Source organism: Pristiophorus japonicus, unplaced genomic scaffold (assembly GCF_044704955.1).
Source record: "Pristiophorus japonicus isolate sPriJap1 unplaced genomic scaffold, sPriJap1.hap1 HAP1_SCAFFOLD_117, whole genome shotgun sequence".
NCBI classification, from domain to species: domain Eukaryota; kingdom Metazoa; phylum Chordata; class Chondrichthyes; family Pristiophoridae; genus Pristiophorus; species Pristiophorus japonicus.
Window position 1 is genome coordinate 1,325,461 of NW_027250831.1, and position 5,976 is coordinate 1,331,436.

The following is a 5,976-nucleotide window of genomic DNA, read 5'->3' on the forward strand; positions in this document are numbered from 1 at the left end:
AATAGTAACCTACCGTCAGAATCTGAGATCTACGCTCCTCGTTGTCGGCGGCTCGTTGTTCTAGGGGTATCATTCTCGCTTTGGGATGTTCAAGATTGGAAATGCAAGAGGTCCCGCGTTCAACTCGCGGATGAGCCCTGCCAACTTTTAGTCAAACAACCGCTTCTGAGCCGGTCGACAGATGAGAAAAAAAACATACTACAAATTAAAACGTGTGATTTCGCTCCGTTGTTCCCACATCGTCCAAATATTTTCGATACCCAGGAGCACAGTGAATCTCACCTAACTGAGTAAAATTAAAGTATCTCAGATGTACTCGGCTCTGTGTCTCATTGGACAACCGAAACCCCGTGTTTGGATCCGGCCAATACTTCATCAGCATATCTTCATTTCTCCATGCATGAGCTCACCTCCATTGGGATAAGCATAAATTCGGCGTCAAACGCCACTTCAACGTGAAACAGACTCTGCCCTAAATTTGAGTGCGTCCTGTTTCTCTCGCGCCGAAAAGATGTGAGAAGCTGCCTTTTGAATTAGTCCATTGGCTGCCGAATTCAAACCGGACAGGAAATCAATTCGGGGTGGCCAAGCTGCCTGCTCTGATTAAAAGGCGTTCACACCCTATATTGCAGGCATGTTATAGTCTACTGGCCTCAACATTCGGTTCAGCGTATCGGATCATAAGCACCGGTCCCATTGTCTGGTAATGGTTCTGCTGTTCCCACTAACACCTCCTCTGGTCCATTCTTTGTTACTTTATTGCCCGCTTACCACCCACTTTGCATTTTCGCATTGTGTCATTTATTATTCAATCACTCCTACGCTCCATTCCCTTTTGTCCTTCCTCGCTGCCTATTTTTTCCAGACGCTATTTTTGTTGAAAAAAGTCTGTAAACTTTACATTTTTCCTAAAATATCGGAATGATCATCTGAAAAAACGTGAACCCGGGATCTTCATCCACAAAATCAACATGACTTGCTGTGTTTTACAGAATTCTCTGTTTTTGTTCAATCTGTTTCCGCATCCCTTTTAAGGTGATGTGCTGCCTGTCCGGGGTCATTCTCTGTCTCTCTAAAATGGTGCGCTATCAGTCCCGCTCCGTTCTGTGTCTGTTTACAAGGGATGTGCTGTCTGTCCCGGATATTAATTTTCAAATTTCAAAAACTGCCTTTGGAGGGTACAGGAATTTTAGTTTGTTGATGTGTTTGTGTAAGTGAGAGAGTGCGTGCAAACGTTCTGTGCGATCTTACTGTGCATTTCATATCATGGGAGGAAAAAGGCATTATTTGCAACTTGAAGCCACACTGATTTAATTGAACACGCATTGGAGGACTGCCTGACAGTAGAAGAATCTGCTGTGGGATTTTGTTATTCCACATCTGAAAGAAAGCAAATGACATAAGTTAGAAACAAAGCGATTTTAGCGAGAGCTTCCGTATGGGCTGTGTGACATGGTGACCTCCTCCCCCCTTATATTAAAATGCAAGACAAGACATGACTGGCTGACTGACTGTGTTCATATATATATATATAAATATATATATGTATATAAATATTGATATATATGTATATTTATATACATTCACTATTTGCCAACTTTCACAATAAATGTGCTTCTTCTGTTCTGCCTGCACTGTGCTCTATTACATTTGACCTCTTTCACAACACAAGCAGCTGCTGTCAGATCCAGCAGAAAGGCCCTCGCGATTTTAAAAGTTCACCTTTGTTGCCCACATCTTCCATCGTGACTTGTCTTCCACCATGGGATTACTGAGTTTGGGAATTTACTGACTGCACCCCTGATTTCCAGTGGAATCCAGTCACACAGCCTTCGTTCAATCAAAAATATATAGATCATGAAACAATTATTTATTTATTTAATTCAAATCAAATTCAATTTTTTGAAATAAAATTGAAAATGTATTTATTTTCTTATTATGATAAATATATATATATTTCAAATTGGCTTTTTGTCTGGGTTGGTTTTACTTCCCTCCCTCCTTTCTACCTGTCGATCACCTGTGGCTTCGACAACCGTCCCAGCCCCGCGTGGTCCTGAGCCCCACGCTCACTCACGCACAGCACAGTTGCCTTCAGGAATGATATAATTCCCACTTTAATCTTTTAAAACGGAACTGCTGTCAGTCAAGGGTCATTCTACATCTGTAAGAGTGATGTACTTGCAGTCCCTTATCCTCCGGTGTCTGTTAAAACGGGGTGGTTGTCAGTTCAGGTTTATAATTTGCCCTTTTAAGACGTATTTTCTCAGAATGCCGGATCATTCCGTATAGTTTTAAGAAGTAGGTTGATTTCAGCTGCGATGACCGAATTGTTAAACTGTTGTGTTTCAAGCTACATTGACGTTGTCTGTGCCCGTGCGCATCCACATCGCAGCACATCTATTCATTACTCGAAATATGCTCATGTTTTACCACATCCATTCCTTGAAATAACCCTTGTCCCAAATTTGCTCTCAATATAAAAAACAACAAATTTTGAGCCAATGTCAGCGGCCGCGTGGCATAATGGACAAGGCGTCTGACTTCGATTGTAACAACGATGTTATCAGAAGATTACAGTTCCGAGTCCTACTACAGTCAACTAACTCGCAGCGTGAAATGTTTTATTCTTTGTTTTGATTCTGCCTCAAAATCAACCATCTCGAACAGTCACTCACCTGATGTAAAGGAAGGCTGTTTGCTATAAGAAGCTAATGGCGCATTGTCATCACTGTCGATGGTTGCACGGGCAGAACAGTCGGTGAAGTAGACGTCCTTGTACTTTATTGCTGTTTAGATGCAAAAAGTAGGGGATGGATGTCTGATGTTGCTGTAAATCGGAGACGAGGTGTCCGAAAGGTTCAGGCGATGGATTGCTGATCCAGTGTGCTCCCACCCTCGTCGTTATTGCGTTAAAAATGTCATCCCTCTGTTTTTTTTGTCAATCATATTTAACCTCATTGCCAAAAGCACTTTTTACTGACAAGGATGCAGCTCTTTGCTAATGCAATGTCTCAAATGAATAATATATTTATCAAAGGCAAATCATTAGCAGGACAATGGACAGGGGGACTCATAAGATCGGTCTCTGAGAGTCAGCACAGGCACGATGGGCTGCATAGTAAACTACCGTCAGAATCTGAGAGCTACCTGCCTCATTGTTGGCGGCTCGTTGGTCTAGGGGCATGATTCTCGTTTTGGGATTTTCACAATTGAAATGCGAGAGGTCCAGGTTTCAAATCCAGGACGAGCCCTGCCAACTTTTAGTCAAAGAACCGCTTCTGAGCCGGTCGACATGTGAGAAAACGTACATATTTCAAATTAAAACGTGTGATTTCGCTCTGTTGTTCCCACAGCGTCCAAATCCTGGAGTTTCCCAGGAGCAAAGTGAAACTCACCGAACTGAGTAAAGTTAAAGTATCTCAGATGTACACGGCTCTTTCTCTTATTGGACAACCTAAACCCGTGCTTGGATCCGGCCAATACTTGATCAGTATATCTTCATTTCTGCATGCATGAGCTCACCTCCATTGGGATAAGCATACATTCGGCGTCCATCTCCACTTCAACGTGAAACATACTCTGCCCTGAATATGAGGGCGTCCTGTTTCTCTCGTGCCGAAAGGATGTGAGAAGCTGGCTTTTAAATTAGTCCCTTGGCTGCCGAATTCAAACCGTACAGGAAATCAATCCGGGGTGGCCAAGCTGCCTGGTCTGATTAAAAGGCGTTCACATCCTATATTTCAGGCATGTTATAGTCTTCTGTCCTCAACATTAGGTTCAGCGTATCGGATCATAAGCACCGCTCCCATTGTCTGGTAATGGTTCTGCTGTTCTCACTAACACCTCCTCTGGAACATCCTTTGTTACTTTATTGCCCGCTTACCACCCACTTTGCCTTTTCGCATTGTGCCATTCATTATTCAATCACTCCTACGCGCCACTTTATCACAGACATTCCCTTTTGTCCTTCCTCGCTGCCTATTTTTTTTCAGGCACTATTTTTGTTGAAAAAATCTGTAAACTTTACATTTTTGCTAAAGTATCGGAATGATCATCTGACTGAACCTGAACCCTGGATCTTCATCCACAGAATCTGCACGAACTGGGGAGTTTTACAGAATTCTCTGTTTTTGTTCATTCTGTTTCCGTATCCCTTTTAAGGTGATGTGCTGATCGCCGGGGTCATTCTCTGTCTCTCTAACATGGAATGCTATCAGTCTCGGATCATTCTGTGTCTGTTTGAAAGGGATTGTGTTCACTCTGCCGGATTTCAATTTCAAATTTCAAAAACAACCTTTGGAGAGTTCAGGAATTTTAGTTTGTTTGTGTGTTTGTGAAAGCGAGAGAGTGCGTGCAAACGTGCTGCGCGATCTTAATGTGCATTTCATGTCATGTGAGAAAAAAAGCATCACATGTAACTTGAAGCCATACTGATTTGATTGAACACGCATTCCAGAACTGCCTGACAGGAGAAGAAGCTGCTTTGGGATTTTGCTATTCAACATCTGAAAGAAGGCAAATTACATAAGTTAGAAACATCGCGATTTTAGCGAGAGCTTGTGTATGGGCTGTGTGACATGAAGACATCCTTCCCCATTATTTTCAAATACAAATCAAATCAAGTCAAGACACGACATGACTGACTGACTGACTTTTTTTTATATATATATATATATATATATGTATATATTTATAAACATTCCCCACTTTTTAACATTCACAATAAATGTGCTTTTTCTGTTCTGCCTGCACTGGGTTCTATTACATTTGACGTCTTTCACAGCACAAGCAGCTGCTGTCAGATCCAGCAGAAAGGCACTCGCGATTTTAAAAAATCGCATTTGTTGCCCACATCTTCCAGCGGGGCTTTTCTTCCACTATGGACTTACTGTGTTTAGGTATTTACTGAATGCACCACCTGATTTCCAGTGGAATTCATCCAATCACGCAGCCTTCGTTCAAACAAAAATATATAGATTATGAAACAATTATTTATTTATTTAATTCAAATCAAATTCACTTTTTTGCAATAAAATTGTGAAGTTATATCTTTTCATGTTATGATAAATATATAAATCTATTAAATTGTCTTTTTGTCTGGGTTGGTTGTACTTCCCTCCCTCCTTCCTGCCTGTCTCTCACCTGTGGCTTCAACAACCGTCCCAGCCCCGCGTGGTCCTGAGCTCCACGCTCACTCAGGCCCAGCATAATTGCCTTCAATAATGATAAAATTCCCATTTTATTCTTTTAAAAGTGAACTGCTGTCAGTTAAGGGTCATCCCTTTTGTATAGGGATGTGCTTGCTGTTCAGGATCATTCGGTGTCTGCTTAAACGGGATGCTTGTCAGTTCTCGTTCAAAATTGCCCCTTTATGACGTAATTTCTCATAATCCGGGTCATTCTTTATATTTTGAAAGGAGTGTGATTTCAGCTACGATGACCGAATTGTTAAACTGTTGTGTTTCAAGCTACATTGACGTTGCCTGTGTCCGTGCGCATCCATATCGCAGCGCATCTATTCATTACTCAAAATATGCCCATGTTTTCCTACATCCACTCCTTGATATAACCCTTGTCCCAAATCTGCTCTCAATATAAAAAAACAAAAATTTTGTGCCGATGGCAGCGGCCACGTGGCCTAATGGTTAAGGCGTCTGACTCCGGTTGTAACCAAGATGTTATCAGAAGATTGCAGGTTTGAATTCTGCCGTGGTCAACTAAATCGCAGCGTGAAATTTTATATTCTTTGTCTTGATTCTGCCTCAAAACCAACCATCTCGTACAGTCACTCACCTGAAGTAAAGGAAGGCTGTTTGCTTAAAGAAGCTTATGGCACATTTTCATCACTTTAGATCTGATTGCACGGGCAGAATAGGCGGTGAAATAGATTTCCTTGACATTATTTCTGTTTGGATGCAAAAAGTAGGGGATGGATGGCTGACGTTGCTGTAAATAGGAGACGAGGTGGCCGAG

General features: G+C 41.8%; 1 non-coding gene across 1 annotated transcript; it reads left to right on the top strand.

Moving 5' to 3' along the window:
• Positions 1–5,630: 5,630 nt before the first annotated feature.
• trnar-ccg (transfer RNA arginine (anticodon CCG)) lies at positions 5,631–5,719 on the top strand. Its single transcript is given in 2 exon segments — positions 5,631–5,667; positions 5,684–5,719. It is a non-coding gene; the product is annotated as a tRNA-Arg (tRNA).
• The last annotated feature ends 257 nt before the right edge of the window (positions 5,720–5,976 follow it).